This window comes from Salmo salar, chromosome 19 (assembly GCF_965601325.2).
Source record: "Salmo salar chromosome 19, fSalSal1, whole genome shotgun sequence".
In the NCBI taxonomy this organism is placed as follows: Eukaryota; Metazoa; Chordata; class Actinopteri; order Salmoniformes; family Salmonidae; genus Salmo; species Salmo salar.
Genome location: NC_138309.1, coordinates 35,542,995 through 35,564,876, shown reverse-complemented (window position 1 = coordinate 35,564,876; position 21,882 = coordinate 35,542,995).

Sequence of the window (21,882 nt, the reverse complement as noted above, 5' to 3'; positions counted from 1 at the left end):
TATTATACCATCATCTCTATAGGACACCATCATCTCTACAGGATACAATCATCTCTGTATTATACCATCATCTCTGTATTATACCATCATATCTGTATTATACCATCATCTCTGTAGGATACCATCATCTCTGTAGGATACCATCATCTCTGTATTATACCATCATCTCTGTATTATACCATCATCTCAGTATTATACTATCATCTCTGTAGGATACCAGCACCTCTGTATTATACCATCATCTCTATAGGATACCTTCATCTCTGTATTATACCATCATCTCTACAGGATACCATCATCTCTGTATTTTACCATCATCTCTGTAGGATACCGTCATCTCTGTATTATACCATCATCTCTGTAGGATACCATCATCTCTGTAGGATACCATCATCTCTGTAGGATACCATCATCTCTGTATTATACCATCATCTCTACAGGATACCATAATCTCTGTAGGATACCATCATCTCTGTATTATACCATCATCTCTGTATTATACCATCATCTCTGTATTATACCATCATCTCTGTAGGATACCATCATCTCTGTATTATAACATCATCTCTATAGGATACCATAATATATATAGGATACCATCATCTCAGTATTATACCATCATCTCTGTATTATACCATCATCTCTGTATTATACTATCATCTCTGTAGGATACCATCATCTCTCTATTATACCATCATCTCTATAGGATACCATCATCTCTGTATTATACCATCATCTCTACAGGATACCATCATCTCTGTATTATACCATCATCTCTTTGTTATACCATCATCTCTGTAGGATACCATCATCTCTGTAGGATACCATCATCTCTGCAGGATACCATCATCTCTGTATTATACCATCATCTCTGTATTATACAATCATCTCTGTATTATACCATCATCTCTGTAGGATACAATCATCTCTGTTGGATACCATCTCTGTAGGATACCATCATCTGTGTATTATACCATCATCTCTGTATTTTACCATCATCTCTGTATTATACCATCATCTCTGTATTATACCATCATCTCTACAGGATACAATCATCTCTGTATTATACCATCATCTCTACAGGATACCATCATCTCTGTATTTTACCATCATCTCTGTAGGATACCATCATCTCTGTAGGATACCATCATCTGTGTATTATACCATCATCTCTATAGGATATCATCATCTCTGTATTATGCCATCATCTCTATAGGATACCATCATCTCTACAGGATACAATCATCTCTGTATTATACCATCATCTCTGTATTATACCATCATATCTGTAGGATACCATCATCTCTGTAGGATACCATCATCTCTTTATTATACCATCATCTCAGTATTATACTATCATCTCTGTAGGATACCATCATCTCTGTATTATACCATCATCTCTATAGGATACCTTCATCTCTGTATTATACCATCATCTCTACAGGATACCATCATCTCTGTATTTTACCATCATCTCTGTAGGATACCATCATCTCTGTAGGATACCATCATCTGTGTATTATACCATCATCTCTATAGGATATCATCATCTCTGTATTATGCCATCATCTCTATAGGATACCATCATCTCTACAGGATACAATCATCTCTGTATTATACCATCATCTCTGTATTATACCATCATATCTGTAGGATACCATCATCTCTGTAGGATACCATCATCTCTTTATTATACCATCATCTCAGTATTATACTATCATCTCTGTAGGATACCATCATCTCTGTATTATACCATCATCTCTATAGGATACCTTCATCTCTGTATTATACCATCATCTCTACAGGATACCATCATCTCTGTATTTTACCATCATCTCTGTAGGATACCATCATCTCTGTAGGATACCATCATCTGTGTATTATACCATCATCTCTATAGGATATCATCATCTCTGTATTATGCCATCATCTCTATAGGATACCATCATCTCTGAAGGATACAATCATCTCTGTATTATACCATCATCTCTGTATTATACCATCATATCTGTAGGATACCATCATCTCTGTATTATAACATCATCTCTGTATTATACCATCATCTCCGTATTATACTATCATCTCTGTAGGATACCATCATCTCTGTATTATACCATCATCTCTATAGGATACTTTCATCTCTGTATTATACCATCATCTCTACAGGATACCATCATCTCTGTATTTTACCATCATCTCTGTATTATACCATCATCTCTGTATTATACCATCATCTCTGTATTATACCATCATCTCTATAGGATACCATAATCTCTGTATTATACCATCATCTCTATAGGACTCCATCATCTCTACAGGATACAATCATCTCTGTATTATACCATCATCTCTGTATTATACCATCATATCTGTATTATACCATCATCTCTGTAGGATACCATCATCTCTGTAGGATACCATCATCTCTGTATTATACCATCATCTCTGTATTATACCATCATCTCAGTATTATACTATCATCTCTGTAGGATACCAGCACCTCTGTATTATACCATCATCTCTATAGGATACCTTCATCTCTGTATTATACCATCATCTCTACAGGATACCATCATCTCTGTATTTTACCATCATCTCTGTAGGATACCGTCATCTCTGTATTATACCATCATCTCTGTAGGATACCATCATCTCTGTAGGATACCATCATCTCTGTAGGATACCATCATCTCTGTATTATACCATCATCTCTACAGGATACCATAATCTCTGTAGGATACCATCATCTCTGTATTATACCATCATCTCTGTATTATACCATCATCTCTGTAGGATACCATCATCTCTGTATTATAACATCATCTCTACAGGATACCATAATCTCTGTAGGATACCATCATCTCTGTATTATACCATCATCTCTGTATTATACCATCATCTCTGTAGGATACCATCATCTCTGTATTATACCATCATCTCTACAGGATACCATAATCTCTGTAGGATACCATCATCTCTGTATTATACCATCATCTCTGTATTATACCATCATCTCTGTAGGATACCATCATCTCTGTATTATAACATCATCTCTATAGGATACCATAATATACATAGGATACCATCATCTCAGTATTTTACCATCATCTCTGTATTATACCATCATCTCTGTATTATACTATCATCTCTGTAGGATACCATCATCTCTCTATTATACCATCATCTCTATAGGATACCATCATCTCTGTATTATACCATCATCTCTACAGGATACCATCATCTCTGTATTATACCATCATCTCTGTGTTATACCATCATCTCTGTAGGATACCATCATCTCTGTAGGATACCATCATCTCTGTATTATACCATCATCTTTATAGGATACCATCATCTCTACAGGATACAATCATCTCTGTATTATACCATCATCTCTGTATTATACCATCATCTCTGTATTATACCATCATATCTGTATTATACCATCATCTCTGTAGGATACCATCATCTCTGTATTATACCATCATCTCTGTATTATACCATCATCTCAGTATTATACTATCATCTCTGCAGGATACCATCATCTCTGTATTATACCATCATCTCTGTATTATACAATCATCTCTGTATTATACCATCATCTCTGTAGGATACAATCATCTCTGTTGGATACCATCATCTCTGTAGGATACCATCATCTGTGTATTATACCATCATCTCTGTATTATACCATCATCTCTGTATTATACCATCATCTCTGTATTATACCATCATCTCTACAGGATACAATCATCTCTGTATTATACCATCATCTCTGTAGGATACCATCATCTCTGTAGGATACCATCATCTCTGCAGGATACCATCATCTCTGTATTATACCATCATCTCTGTATTATACAATCATCTCTGTATTATACCATCATCTCTGTAGAATACAATCATCTCTGTTGGATACCATCATCTCTGTAGGATACCATCATCTGTGTATTATACCATCATCTCTGTATTATACCATCATCTCTATAGGATACCATAATCTCTGTATTATACCATCATCTCTATAGGACACCATCATCTCTACAGGATACAATCATCTCTGTATTATACCATCATCTCTGTATTATAGCATCATATCTGTATTATACCATCATCTCTGTAGGATACCATCATCTCTGTATTATACCATCATCTCTGTATTATACCATCATCTCAGTATTATACTATCATCTCTGTAGGATACCAGCACCACTGTATTATACCATCATCTCTATAGGATACCTTCATCTCTGTATTATACCATCATCTCTACAGGATACCATCATCTCTGTATTTTACCATCATCTCTGTAGGATACCGTCATCTCTGTATTATACCAACATCTCTGTAGGATACCATCATCTCTGTAGGATACCATCATCTCTGTAGGATACCATCATCTCTGTAGGATACCATCATCTCTGTATTATACCATCATCTCTACAGGATACCATAATCTCTGTAGGATACCATCATCTCTGTATTATACCATCATCTCTGTATTATACCATCATCTCTGTATTATACCATCATCTCTGTAGGATACCATCATCTCTGTATTATAACATCATCTCTATAGGATACCATAATATATATAGCATACCATCATCTCAGTATTATACCATCATCTCTGTATTATACCATCATCTCTGTATTATACTATCATCTCAGTAGGATACCATCATCTCTCTATTATACCATCATCTCTATAGGATACCATCATCTCTGTATTATACCATCATCTCTACAGGATACCATCATCTCTGTATTATACCATCATCTCTATGTTATACCATCATCTCTGTAGGATACCATCATCTCTGTAGGTTACCATCATCTCTGCAGGAAACCATCATCTCTGTATTATACAATCATCTCTGTATTATACCATCATCTCTGTAGGATACCATCATCTCTGTTGGATACCATCATCTCTGTAGGATACCATCATCTGTGTATTATACCATCATCGCTATAGGATACCATCATCTCTGTATTATACCATCATCTTTATAGGATACCATCATCTCTACAGGATACAATCATCTCTGTATTATACCATCATCTCTGTATTATACCATCATCTCTGTATTATACCATCATATCTGTATTATACCATCATCTCTGTAGGATACCATCATCTCTGTATTATACCATAATCTCTGTATTATACCATCATCTCAGTATTATACTATCATCTCTGTAGGATACCAGCACCACTGTATTATACCATCATCTCTATAGGATACCTTCATCTCTGTATTATACCATCATCTCTACAGGATACCATCATCTCTGTATTTTACCATCATCTCTGTAGGATACCGTCATCTCTGTATTATACCAACATCTCTGTAGGATACCATCATCTCTGTAGGATACCATCATCTCTGTAGGATACCATCATCTCTGTATTATACCATCATCTCTACAGGATACCATAATCTCTGTAGGATACCATCATCTCTGTATTATACCATTACATTTACATTTACCATCATCTCTGTATTATACCATCATCTCTGTATTATACCATCATCTCTGTAGGATACCATCATCTCTGTATTATAACATCATCTCTATAGGATACCATAATATATATAGCATACCATCATCTCAGTATTATACCATCATCTCTGTATTATACCATCATCTCTGTATTATACTATCATCTCAGTAGGATACCATCATCTCTCTATTATACCATCATCTCTATAGGATAGCATCATCTCTGTATTATACCATCATCTCTGTGTTATACCATCATCTCTGTAGGATACCATCATCTCTGTAGGATACCATCATCTCTGCAGGAAACCATCATCTCTGTATTATACAATCATCTCTGTATTATACCATCATCTCTGTAGGATACCATCATCTCTGTTGGATACCATCATCTCTGTAGGATACCATCATCTGTGTATTATACCATCATCGCTATAGGATACCATCATCTCTGTATTATACCATCATCTTTATAGGATACCATCATCTCTACAGGATACAATCATCTCTGTATTATACCATCATCTCTGTATTATACCATCATATCTGTATTATACCATCATCTCTGTAGGATACCATCATCTCTGTATTATACCATCATCTCTGTATTATACCATCATCTCAGTATTATACTATCATCTCTATAGGATACCAGCATCTCTGTATTATACCATCATCTCTATAGGATACCTTCATCTCTGTATTATACCATCATCTCTACAGGATACCATCATCTCTGTATTTTACCATCATCTTTCTAGGATACCGTCATCTCTGTATTATACCATCATCTCTGTATTATACCATCATCTCTGTATTATACCATCATATCTGTATTATACCATCATCTCTGTAGGATACCGTCATCCCTGTGGGATACCATCATCTCTTTATTATACAATCATCTCTGTATTATACCATCATATCTGTATTATACCATCATCTCTGTGGGATACCATCATCTCTGTATTATACCATCATCTCTACAGGATACCATCATCTCTGTATTTTACCATCATCTTTCTAGGATACCGTCATCTCTGTATTATACCATCATCTCTGTATTATACCATCATCTCTGTATTATACCATCATATCTGTATTATACCATCATCTCTGTAGGATACCGTCATCCCTGTGGGATACCATCATCTCTTTATTATACAATCATCTCTGTATTATACCATCATATCTGTATTATACCATCATCTCTGTGGGATACCATCATCTCTGTATTATACCATAATGTCTATAGGATACAATCATCTCTGTAGGATACCATCATCATTATAGGATACCATCATCTCTGTAGGATACCATCGTCTCTATAGGATACCATCATCTCTATAGGATACCATCATCTCTACAGGATACCATCATCTCTGTATTATACCATCATCTCTGTATTATACTATAATCTCTGTAGGATACCATCATATCTGTAGGATACCATCATCTCTGTATTCCATCATCTCTATAGGATACCTTCATCTCTGTATTATACATTCATCTCTACAGGATACCATCATCTCTGTAGGATACCATCATCTCTGTATTATACCATCATCTCTGTATTATAACATAATCTCTGTATTATACCATCATCTCTGTAGGATACCATCATCTCTGTATTATAACATCATCTCTATAGGATACCATAATATATATAGCATACCATCATCTCAGTATTATACCATCATCTCTGTATTATACCATCATCTCTGTATTATACTATCATCTCAGTAGGATACCATCATCTCTCTATTATACCATCATCTCTATAGGTTACCATCATCTCTGTATTATACCATCATCTCTACAGGATACCATCATCTCTGTATTATACCATCATCTCTGTGTTATACCATCATCTCTGTAGGATACCATCATCTCTGTAGGATACCATCATCTCTGCAGGAAACCATCATCTCTGTATTATACAATCATCTCTGTATTATACCATCATCTCTGTAGGATACCATCATCTCTGTTGGATACCATCATCTCTGTAGGATACCATCATCTGTGTATTATACCATCATCGCTATAGGATACCATCATCTCTGTATTATACCATCATCTTTATAGGATACCATCATCTCTACAGGATACAATCATCTCTGTATTATACCATCATCTCTGTATTATACCATCATATCTGTATTATACCATCATCTCTGTAGGATACCATCATCTCTGTATTATACCATCATCTCTGTATTATACCATCATCTCAGTATTATACTATCATCTCTGTAGGATACCAGCATCTCTGTATTATACCATCATCTCTATAGGATACCTTCATCTCTGTATTATACCATCATCTCTACAGGATACCATCATCTCTGTATTTTACCATCATCTTTCTAGGATACCGTCATCTCTGTATTATACCATCATCTCTGTATTATACCATCATCTCTGTATTATACCATCATATCTGTATTATACCATCATCTCTGTAGGATACCGTCATCCCTGTGGGATACCATCATCTCTTTATTATACAATCATCTCTGTATTATACCATCATATCTGTATTATACCATCATCTCTGTGGGATACCATCATCTCTGTATTATACCGTAATGTCTATAGGATACAATCATCTCTGTAGGATACCATCATCATTATAGGATACCATCATCTCTGTAGGATACCATCGTCTCTATAGGATACCATCATCTCTATAGGATACCATCATCTCTACAGGATACCATCATCTCTGTATTATACCATCATCTCTGTATTATACTATAATCTCTGTAGGATACCATCATCTCTGTAGGATACCATCATCTCTGTATTATACCATCATCTCTATAGGATACCTTCATCTCTGTGTTATACAATCATCTCTACAGGATACCATCATCTCTGTAGGATACCATCATCTCTGTATTATACCATCATCTCTGTATTATAACATAATCTCTGTATTATACCATCATCTCTGTAGGATAGCATGCTCTCTGTATTATACCATCATCTCTATAGGATCCCATCATCTCTGTATTATAGCATCATCTCTACAGGATACAATCATCTCTGTATTATACCGTCATCTCTGTATTATACCATCATATCTGTATTATACCATCATCTCTGTAGGATACCATCATCTCTGTATTATACCATCATCTCTGTATTATACCATCATCTCAGTATTATACTATCATCTCTGTAGGATACCATCATCTCTGTATTATACCATAATCTCTATAGGATACCTTCATCTCTTTATTATACCATCATTTCTACAGGATACCATCATCTCTGTATTTTACCATCATCTCTGTAGGATACCATCATCTCTGTATTATACCATCATCTCTGTATTATACCATCATCTCTGTAGGATACCATCATCTCTGTAGGATACCATCATCTCTGTAGGATACCATCATCTCTGTATTATACCATCATCTCTGTATTAAAACATAATCTCTGTATTATACCATCATCTCTGTAGGATAGCATGCTCTCTGTATTATACCATCATCTCTATAGGATCCCATCATCTCTGTATTATACCATCATCTCTACAGGATACAATCATCTCTGTATTATACCATCATCTCTGTATTATACCATCATATCTGTATTATACCATCATCTCTGTAGGATACCATCATCTCTGTATTATACCATCATCTCTGTATTATACCATCATCTCAGTATTATACTATCATCTCTGTAGGATACCATCATCTCTGTATTATACCATAATCTCTATAGGATACCTTCATCTCTGTATTATACCATCATCTCTACAGGATACCATCATCTCTGTATTTTACCATCATCTCTGTAGGATACCATCATCTCTGTATTATACCATCATCTCTGTATTATACCATCATCTCTGTATAATACCATCATCTCTACAGGATACCATCATCTCTGTGGGATGCCATCATCTTTTTATTATACCATCATCTCTGTATTATACCATCATCTCTGTATTATACCATCATCTCTGTAGGATACCGTCATCTCTGTGGGATACCATCATCTCTGTATTATACAATCATCTCTGTATTATACCATCATATCTGTATTATACCATCATCTCTGTGGGATACCATCATCTCTGTATTATACCATAATCTCTATAGGATACAATCATCTCTGTAGGATACCATCATCATTATAGAATACCATCATCTCTGTAGGATACCTTCGTCTCTATAGGATACCATAATCTCTGTATTATACCATCATCTCTATAGGACACCATCATCTCTACAGGATACAATCATCTCTGTATTATACCATCATCTCTGTATTATACCATCATATCTGTATTATACCATCATCTCTGTAGGATACCATCATCTCTGTAGGATACCATCATCTCTGTATTATACCATCATCTCTGTATTATACCATCATCTCAGTATTATACTATCATCTCTGTAGGATACCAGCACCTCTGTATTATACCATCATCTCTATAGGATACCTTCATCTCTGTATTATACCATCATCTCTACAGGATACCATCATCTCTGTATTTTACCATCATCTCTGTAGGATACCGTCATCTCTGTAATACACCATCATCTCTGTAGGATACCATCATCTCTGTAGGATACCATCATCTCTGTAGGATACCATCATCTCTGTATTATACCATCATCTCTACAGGATACCATAATATATATAGGATACCATCATCTCAGTATTATACCATCATCTCTGTATTATACCATCATCTCTGTATTATACTATCATCTCTGTAGGATACCATCATCTCTCTATTATACCATCATCTCTATAGGATACCATCATCTCTGTATTATACCATCATCTCTACAGGATACCATCATCTCTGTATTATACCATCATCTCTGTGTTATACCATCATCTCTGTAGGATACCATCATCTCTGTAGGATACCATCATCTCTGCAGGATACCATCATCTCTGTATTATACCATCATCTCTGTATTATACAATCATCTCTGTATTATACCATCATCTCTGTAGGATACAATCATCTCTGTTGGATACCATCATCTCTGTAGGATACCATCATCTGTGTATTATACCATCATCTCTGTATTATACCATCATCTCTGTATTATACCATCATCTCTGTATTATACCATCATCTCTACAGGATACAATCATCTCTGTATTATACCATCATCTCTGTAGGATACCATCATCTCTGTAGGATACCATCATCTCTGCAGGATACCATCATCTCTGTATTATACCATCATCTCTGTATTATACAATCATCTCTGTATTATACCATCATCTCTGTAGGATACAATCATCTCTGTTGGATACCATCATCTCTGTAGGATACCATCATCTGTGTATTATACCATCATCTCTGTATTATACCATCATCTCTATAGGACACCATCATCTCTACAGGATACAATCATCTCTGTATTATACCATCATCTCTGTATTATACCATCATATCTGTATTATACCATCATCTCTGTGGGATACCATCATCTCTGTATTATACCATCATCTCTACAGGATACCATCATCTCTGTATTTTACCATCATCTTTCTAGGATACCGTCATCTCTGTATTATACCATCATCTCTGTATTATACCATCATCTCTGTATTATACCATCATATCTGTATTATACCATCATCTCTGTAGGATACCGTCATCCCTGTGGGATACCATCATCTCTTTATTATACAATCATCTCTGTATTATACCATCATATCTGTATTATACCATCATCTCTGTGGGATACCATCATCTCTGTATTATACCATAATGTCTATAGGATACAATCATCTCTGTAGGATACCATCATCATTATAGGATACTATCATCTCTGTAGGATACCATCGTCTCTATAGGATACCATCATCTCTATAGGATACCATCATCTCTACAGGATACCATCATCTCTGTATTATACCATCATCTCTGTATTATACTATAATCTCTGTAGGATACCATCATCTCTGTAGGATACCATCATCTCTGTATTCCATCATCTCTATAGGATACCTTCATCTCTGTATTATACATTCATCTCTACAGGATACCATCATCTCTGTAGGATACCATCATCTCTGTATTATACCATCATCTCTGTATTATAACATAATCTCTGTATTATACCATCATCTCTGTAGGATACCATCATCTCTGTATTATAACATCATCTCTATAGGATACCATAATATATATAGCATACCATCATCTCAGTATTATACCATCATCTCTGTATTATACCATCATCTCTGTATTATACTATCATCTCAGTAGGATACCATCATCTCTCTATTATACCATCATCTCTATAGGATACCATCATCTCTGTATTATACCATCATCTCTACAGGATACCATCATCTCTGTATTATACCATCATCTCTGTGTTATACCATCATCTCTGTAGGATACCATCATCTCTGTAGGATACCATCATCTCTGCAGGAAACCATCATCTCTGTATTATACAATCATCTCTGTATTATACCATCATCTCTGTAGGATACCATCATCTCTGTTGGATACCATCATCTCTGTAGGATACCATCATCTGTGTATTATACCATCATCGCTATAGGATACCATCATCTCTGTATTATACCATCATCTTTATAGGATACCATCATCTCTACAGGATACAATCATCTCTGTATTATACCATCATCTCTGTATTATACCATCATATCTGTATTATACCATCATCTCTGTAGGATACCATCATCTCTGTATTATACCATCATCTCTGTATTATACCATCATCTCAGTATTATACTATCATCTCTGTAGGATACCAGCATCTCTGTATTATACCATCATCTCTATAGGATACCTTCATCTCTGTATTATACCATCATCTCTACAGGATACCATCATCTCTGTATTTTACCATCATCTTTCTAGGATACCGTCATCTCTGTATTATACCATCATCTCTGTATTATACCATCATCTCTGTATTATACCATCATATCTGTATTATACCATCATCTCTGTAGGATACCGTCATCCCTATGGGATACCATCATCTCTTTATTATACAATCATCTCTGTATTATACCATCATATCTGTATTATACCATCATCTCTGTGGGATACCATCATCTCTGTATTATACCGTAATGTCTATAGGATACAATCATCTCTGTAGGATACCATCATCATTATAGGATACCATCATCTCTGTAGGATACCATCGTCTCTATAGGATACCATCATCTCTATAGGATACCATCATCTCTACAGGATACCATCATCTCTGTATTATACCATCATCTCTGTATTATACTATAATCTCTGTAGGATACCATCATCTCTGTAGGATACCATCATCTCTGTATTATACCATCATCTCTATAGGATACCTTCATCTCTGTATTATACAATCATCTCTACAGGATACCATCATCTCTGTAGGATACCATCATCTCTGTATTATACCATCATCTCTGTATTATAACATAATCTCTGTATTATACCATCATCTCTGTAGGATAGCATGCTCTCTGTATTATACCATCATCTCTATAGGATCCCATCATCTCTGTATTATAGCATCATCTCTACAGGATACAATCATCTCTGTATTATACCATCATCTCTGTATTATACCATCATATCTGTATTATACCATCATCTCTGTAGGATACCATCATCTCTGTATTATACCATCATCTCTGTATTATACCATCATCTCAGTATTATACTATCATCTCTGTAGGATACCATCATCTCTGTATTATACCATAATCTCTATAGGATACCTTCATCTCTTTATTATACCATCATTTCTACAGGATACCATCATCTCTGTATTTTACCATCATCTCTGTAGGATACCATCATCTCTGTATTATACCATCATCTCTGTATTATACCATCATCTCTGTAGGATACCATCATCTCTGTAGGATACCATCATCTCTGTAGGATACCATCATCTCTGTATTATACCATCATCTCTGTATTAAAACATAATCTCTGTATTATACCATCATCTCTGTACGATAGCATGCTCTCTGTATTATACCATCATCTCTATAGGATCCCATCATCTCTGTATTATACCATCATCTCTACAGGATACAATCATCTCTGTATTATACCATCATCTCTGTATTATACCATCATATCTGTATTATACCATCATCTCTGTAGGATACCATCATCTCTGTATTATACCATCATCTCTGTATTATACCATCATCTCAGTATTATACTATCATCTCTGTAGGATACCATCATCTCTGTATTATACCATAATCTCTATAGGATACCTTCATCTCTGTATTATACCATCATCTCTACAGGATACCATCATCTCTGTATTTTACCATCATCTCTGTAGGATACCATCATCTCTGTATTATACCATCATCTCTGTATTATACCATCATCTCTGTATAATACCATCATCTCTACAGGATACCATCATCTCTGTGGGATGCCATCATCTCTGTATTATACCATCATCTCTGTATTATACCATCATCTCTGTATTATACCATCATCTCTGTAGGATACCGTCATCTCTGTGGGATACCATCATCTCTGTATTATACAATCATCTCTGTATTATACCATCATATCTGTATTATACCATCATCTCTGTGGGATACCATCATCTCTGTATTATACCATAATCTCTATAGGATACAATCATCTCTGTAGGATACCATCATCATTATAGAATACCATCATCTCTGTAGGATACCTTCGTCTCTATAGGATACCATAATCTCTGTATTATACCATCATCTCTATAGGACACCATCATCTCTACAGGATACAATCATCTCTGTATTATACCATCATCTCTGTATTATACCATCATATCTGTATTATACCATCATCTCTGTAGGATACCATCATCTCTGTAGGATACCATCATCTCTGTATTATACCATCATCTCTGTATTATACCATCATCTCAGTATTATACTATCATCTCTGTAGGATACCAGCACCTCTGTATTATACCATCATCTCTATAGGATACCTTCATCTCTGTATTATACCATCATCTCTACAGGATACCATCATCTCTGTATTTTACCATCATCTCTGTAGGATACCGTCATCTCTGTAATACACCATCATCTCTGTAGGATACCATCATCTCTGTAGGATACCATCATCTCTGTAGGATACCATCATCTCTGTATTATACCATCATCTCTACAGGATACCATAATATATATAGGATACCATCATCTCAGTATTATACCATCATCTCTGTATTATACCATCATCTCTGTATTATACTATCATCTCTGTAGGATACCATCATCTCTCTATTATACCATCATCTCTATAGGATACCATCATCTCTGTATTATACCATCATCTCTACAGGATACCATCATCTCTGTATTATACCATCATCTCTGTGTTATACCATCATCTCTGTAGGATACCATCATCTCTGTAGGATACCATCATCTCTGCAGGATACCATCATCTCTGTATTATACCATCATCTCTGTATTATACAATCATCTCTGTATTATACCATCATCTCTGTAGGATACAATCATCTCTGTTGGATACCATCATCTCTGTAGGATGCCATCATCTGTGTATTATACCATCATCTCTGTATTATACCATCATCTCTGTATTATACCATCATCTCTGTATTATACCATCATCTCTACAGGATACAATCATCTCTGTATTATACCATCATCTCTGTAGGATACCATCATCTCTGTAGGATACCATCATCTCTGCAGGATACCATCATCTCTGTATTATACCATCATCTCTGTATTATACAATCATCTCTGTATTATACCATCATCTCTGTAGGATACAATCATCTCTGTTGGATACCATCATCTCTGTAGGATACCATCATCTGTGTATTATACCATCATCTCTGTATTATACCATCATCTCTATAGGACACCATCATCTCTACAGGATACAATCATCTCTGTATTATACCATCATCTCTGTATTATACCATCATATCTGTATTATACCATCATCTCTGTAGGATACCATCATCTCTGTATTATACCATCATCTCTGTATTATACCATCATCTCAGTATTATACTATCATCTCTGTAGGATACCAGCACCACTGTATTATACCATCATCTCTATAGGATACCTTCATCTCTGTATTATACCATCATCTCTACAGGATACCATCATCTCTGTATTTTACCATCATCTCTGTAGGATACCGTCATCTCTGTATTATACCAACATCTCTGTAGGATACCATCATCTCTGTAGGATACCATTATCTCTGTAGGATACCATCATCTCTGTAGGATACCATCATCTCTGTATTATACCATCATCTCTACAGGATACCATCGTCTCTGTATTATACCATCATCTCTGTGTTATACCATCATCTCTGTAGGATACCATCATCTCTGTAGGATACCATCATCTCTGCAGGAAACCATCATCTCTGTATTATACAATCATCTCTGTATTATACCATCATCTCTGTAGGATACCATCATCTCTGTTGGATACCATCATCTCTGTAGGATACCATCATCTGTGTATTATACCATCATCTCTATAGGATACCATCATCTCTGTATTATACCATCATCTTTATAGGATACCATCATCTCTACAGGATACAATCATCTCTGTATTATACCATCATCTCTGTATTATACCATCATATCTGTATTATACCATCATCTCTGTAGGATACCATCATCTCTGTATTATACCATCATCTCTGTATTATACCATCATCTCAGTATTATACTATCATCTCTGTAGGATACCAGCATCTCTGTATTATACCATCATCTCTATAGGATACCTTCATCTCTGTATTATACCATCATCTCTACAGGATACCATCATCTCTGTATTTTACCATCATCTTTCTAGGATACCGTCATCTCTGTATTATTCCATCATCTCTGTATTATACCATCATCTCTGTATTATACCATCATATCTGTATTATACCATCATCTCTGTAGGATACCGTCATCTCTGTGGGATACCATCATCTCTGTATTATACAATCATCTCTGTATTATACCATCATATCTGTATTATACCATCATCTCTGTGGGATACCATCATCTCTGTATTATACCATAATGTCTATAGGATACAATCATCTCTGTAGGATACCATCATCATTATAGGATACCATCATCTCTGTAGGATACCATCGTCTCTATAGGATACCATCATCTCTATAGGATACCATCATCTCTACAGGATACCATCATCTCTGTATTATACCATCATCTCTGTATTATACTATAATCTCTGTAGGATACCATCATCTCTGTAGGATACCATCATCTCTGTATTATACCATCATCTCTATAGGATACCTTCATCTCTGTATTATACAATCATCTCTACAGGATACCATCATCTCTGTAGGATACCATCATCTCTGTATTATACCATCATCTCTGTATTATAACATAATCTCTGTATTATACCATCATCTCTGTAGGATAGCATGCTCTCTGTATTATACCATAATCTCTATAGGATCCCATCATCTCTGTATTATACCATCATCTCTACAGGATACAATCATCTCTGTATTATACCATCATCTCTGTATTATACCATCATATCTGTATTATACCATCATCTCTGTAGGATACCATCATGTCTGTATTATACCATCATCTCTGTATTATACCATCATCTCAGTATTATACTATCATCTCTGTAGGATACCATCATCTCTGTATTATACCATAATCTCTATAGGATACCTTCATCTCTTTATTATACCATCATCTCTACAGGATACCATCATCTCTGTATTTTACAATCATCTCTGTAGGATACCATCATCTCTGTATCATACCATCATCTCTGTATTATACCATCATCTCTGTATTATACCATCATCTCTATAGGATACCTTCATCTCTGATTTATACAATCATCTCTACAGGATACCATCATCTCTGTAGGATACCATCATCTGTGTATTATACCATCATCTCTACAGGATACCATCATCTCTGTATTTTACCATCATCTCTGTAGGATACCATCATCTCTGTATTATACCATCATCTCTGTATTATACCATCATCTCTGAATTATACCATCATCTCTACAGGATACCATCATCTCTGTGGGATGCCATCATCTCTGTATTATACCATCATCTCTGTATTATACCATCATCTCTGTATTATACCATCATCTCTGTAGGATACCGTCATCTCTGTGGGATACCATCATCTCTGTATTATACAATCATCTCTGTATTATACCATCATCTCTGTAGGATACCGTCATCTCTGTATTATACCATAATCTCTATAGGATACAATCATCTCTGTAGGATACCATCATCATTATAGAATACCATCATCTCTGTAGGATACCTTCGTCTCTATAGGATACCATCATCTCTATAGGATACCATCATCTCTACAGGATACCATCATCTCTGTATTATACCATCATCTCTGTATTATACCATCATCTCTGTATTATGCTATCATCTCTGTAGGATACCATCATCTCTGTATTATACCATCATCTCTATAGGATACATTCATCTCTGTATTATACAATCATCTCTACAGGATACCATCATCTCTGTAGGATACCATGCTCTCTGTATTATACCATCATCTCTATAGGATCCCATCATCTCTGTATTATACCATCATCTTTATAGGATACCATCATCTCTGTATTATAACATCATCTCTGTATTATACCATCATCTCTATAGGATACCATCATCTCTGTATTATACCATCATCTCTATAGGATACCATCATCTCTGTATTAAACCATCATCTATAGGATACCATCATCTCAGTATTAAACCATAATCTCTGTATTATATCATCATCTCTACAGGATAACAACATCTCTGTATTATACATCATCTCTATTTGATATCATCATCTCTGTATTATACCATCATCTCTATAGGATACCATCATCTCTACAGGATACCATCATCTCTGTATTATACCATCATCTCTGTATTATACCATCATCTCAGTGTTATACTATCATCTCTGTAGGATACCATCATCTCTGTATTATACCATCATCTCTATATGATACCTTCATCTCTGTATTATACCATCATCTCTACAGGATACCATCATCTCTGTATTTTACCATCATCTCTGTAGGATACCATCATCTCTGTATTATACCATCATCTCTTTATTATACCATCATCTCTTTATTATACCATCATCTCTGTATTATACCATCATCTCTGTAGGATACCATCATCTCTGTATTATAACATCATCTCTATAGGATACCATAATATATATAGGATACCATCATCTCAGTATTATACCATCATCTCTGTATTATACCATCATCTCTGTATTATACTATCATCTCTGTAGGATACCATCATCTCTCTATTATACCATCATCTCTATAGGATACCATCATCTCTGTATTATACCATCATCTCTACAGGATACCATCATCTCTGTATTATACCATCATCTCTGTGTTATACCATCATCTCTGTAGGATACCATCATCTCTGTAGGATACCATCATCTCTGCAGGATACCATCATCTCTGTATTATACCATCATCTCTGTATTATACAATCATCTCTGTATTATACCATCATCTCTGTAGGATATAATCATCTCTGTTGGATACCATCATCTCTGTAGGATACCATCATCTGTGTATTATACCATCATCTCTGTATTATACCATCATCTCTGTATTATACCATCATCTCTACAGGATACAATCATCTCTGTATTATACCATCATCTCTGTAGGATACCATCATCTCTGTAGGATACCATCATCTCTGCAGGATACCATCATCTCTGTATTATACCATCATCTCTGTATTATACAATCATCTCTGTATTATACCATCATCTCTGTAGGATACCATCATCTCTGTATTATAACATCATCTCTATAGGATACCATAATATATATAGCATACCATCATCTCAGTATTATACCATCATCTCTGTATTATACCATCATCTCTGTATTATACTATCATCTCAGTAGGATACCATCATCTCTCTATTATACCATCATCTCTATAGGATACCATCATCTCTGTATTATACCATCATCTCTACAGGATACCATCATCTCTGTATTATACCATCATCTCTGTGTTATACCATCATCTCTGTAGGATACCATCATCTCTGTAGGATACCATCATCTCTGCAGGAAACCATCATCTCTGTATTATACAATCATCTCTGTATTATACCATCATCTCTGTAGGATACCATCATCTCTGTAGGATATAATCATCTCTGTTGGATACCATCATCTCTGTAGGATACCATCATCTGTGTATTATACCATCATCTCTGTATTATACCATCATCTCTGTATTATACCATCATCTCTACAGGATACAATCATCTCTGTATTATACCATCATCTCTGTAGGATACCATCATCTCTGTAGGATACCATCATCTCTGCAGGATACCATCATCTCTGTATTATACCATCATCTCTGTATTATACAATCATCTCTGTATTATACCATCATCTCTGTAGGATACCATCATCTCTGTATTATAACATCATCTCTATAGGATACCATAATATATATAGCATACCATCATCTCAGTATTATACCATCATCTCTGTATTATACCATCATCTCTGTATTATACTATCATCTCAGTAGGATACCATCATCTCTCTATTATACCATCATCTCTATAGGATACCATCATCTCTGTATTATACCATCATCTCTACAGGATACCATCATCTCTGTATTATACCATCATCTCTGTGTTATACCATCATCTCTGTAGGATACCATCATCTCTGTAGGATACCATCATCTCTGCAGGAAACCATCATCTCTGTATTATACAATCATCTCTGTATTATACCATCATCTCTGTAGGATACCATCATCTCTGTTGGATACCATCATCTCTGTAGGATACCATCATCTGTGTATTATACCATCATCTCTATAGGATACCATCATCTCTGTATTATACCATCATCTTTATAGGATACCATCATCTCTACAGGATACAATCATCTCTGTATTATACCATCATCTCTGTATTATACCATCATATCTGTATTATACCATCATCTCTGTAGGATACCATCATCTCTGTATTATACCATCATCTCTGTATTATACCATCATCTCAGTATTATACTATCATCTCTGTAGGATACCAGCATCTCTGTATTATACCATCATCTCTATAGGATACCTTCATCTCTGTATTATACCATCATCTCTACAGGATACCATCATCTCTGTATTTTACCATCATCTTTCTAGGATACCGTCATCTCTGTATTATTCCATCATCTCTGTATTATACCATCATCTCTGTATTATACCATCATATCTGTATTATACCATCATCTCTGTAGGATACCGTCATCTCTGTGGGATACCATCATCTCTGTATTATACAATCATCTCTGTATTATACCATCATATCTGTATTATACCATCATCTCTGTGGGATACCATCATCTCTGTATTATACCATAATGTCTATAGGATACAATCATCTCTGTAGGATACCATCATCATTATAGGATACCATCATCTCTGTAGGATACCATCGTCTCTATAGGATACCATCATCTCTATAGGATACCATCATCTCTAAAGGATACCATCATCTCTGTATTATACCATCATCTCTGTATTATACTATAATCTCTGTAGGATACCATCATCTCTGTAGGATACCATCATCTCTGTATTATACCATCATCTCTATAGGATACCTTCATCTCTGTATTATACAATCATCTCTACAGGATACCATCATCTCTGTAGGATACCATCATCTCTGTATTATACCATCATCTCTGTATTATAACATAATCTCTGTATTATACCATCATCTCTGTAGGATAGCATGCTCTCTGTATTATACCATAATCTCTATAGGATCCCATCATCTCTGTATTATACCATCATCTCTACAGGATACAATCATCTCTGTATTATACCATCATCTCTGTATTATACCATCATATCTGTATTATACCATCATCTCTGTAGGATACCATCATGTCTGTATTATACCATCATCTCTGTATTATACCATCATCTCAGTATTATACTATCATCTCTGTAGGATACCATCATCTCTGTATTATACCATAATCTCTATAGGATACCTTCATCTCTGTATTATACCATCATCTCTACAGGATACCATCATCTCTGTATTTTACCATCATCTCTGTAGGATACCATCATCTCTGTATTATACCATCATCTCTGTATTATACCATCATCTCTATAGGATACCTTCATCTCTGATTTATACAATCATCTCTACAGGATACCATCATCTCTGTAGGATACCATCATCTGTGTATTATACCATCATCTCTACAGGATACCATCATCTCTGTATTTTA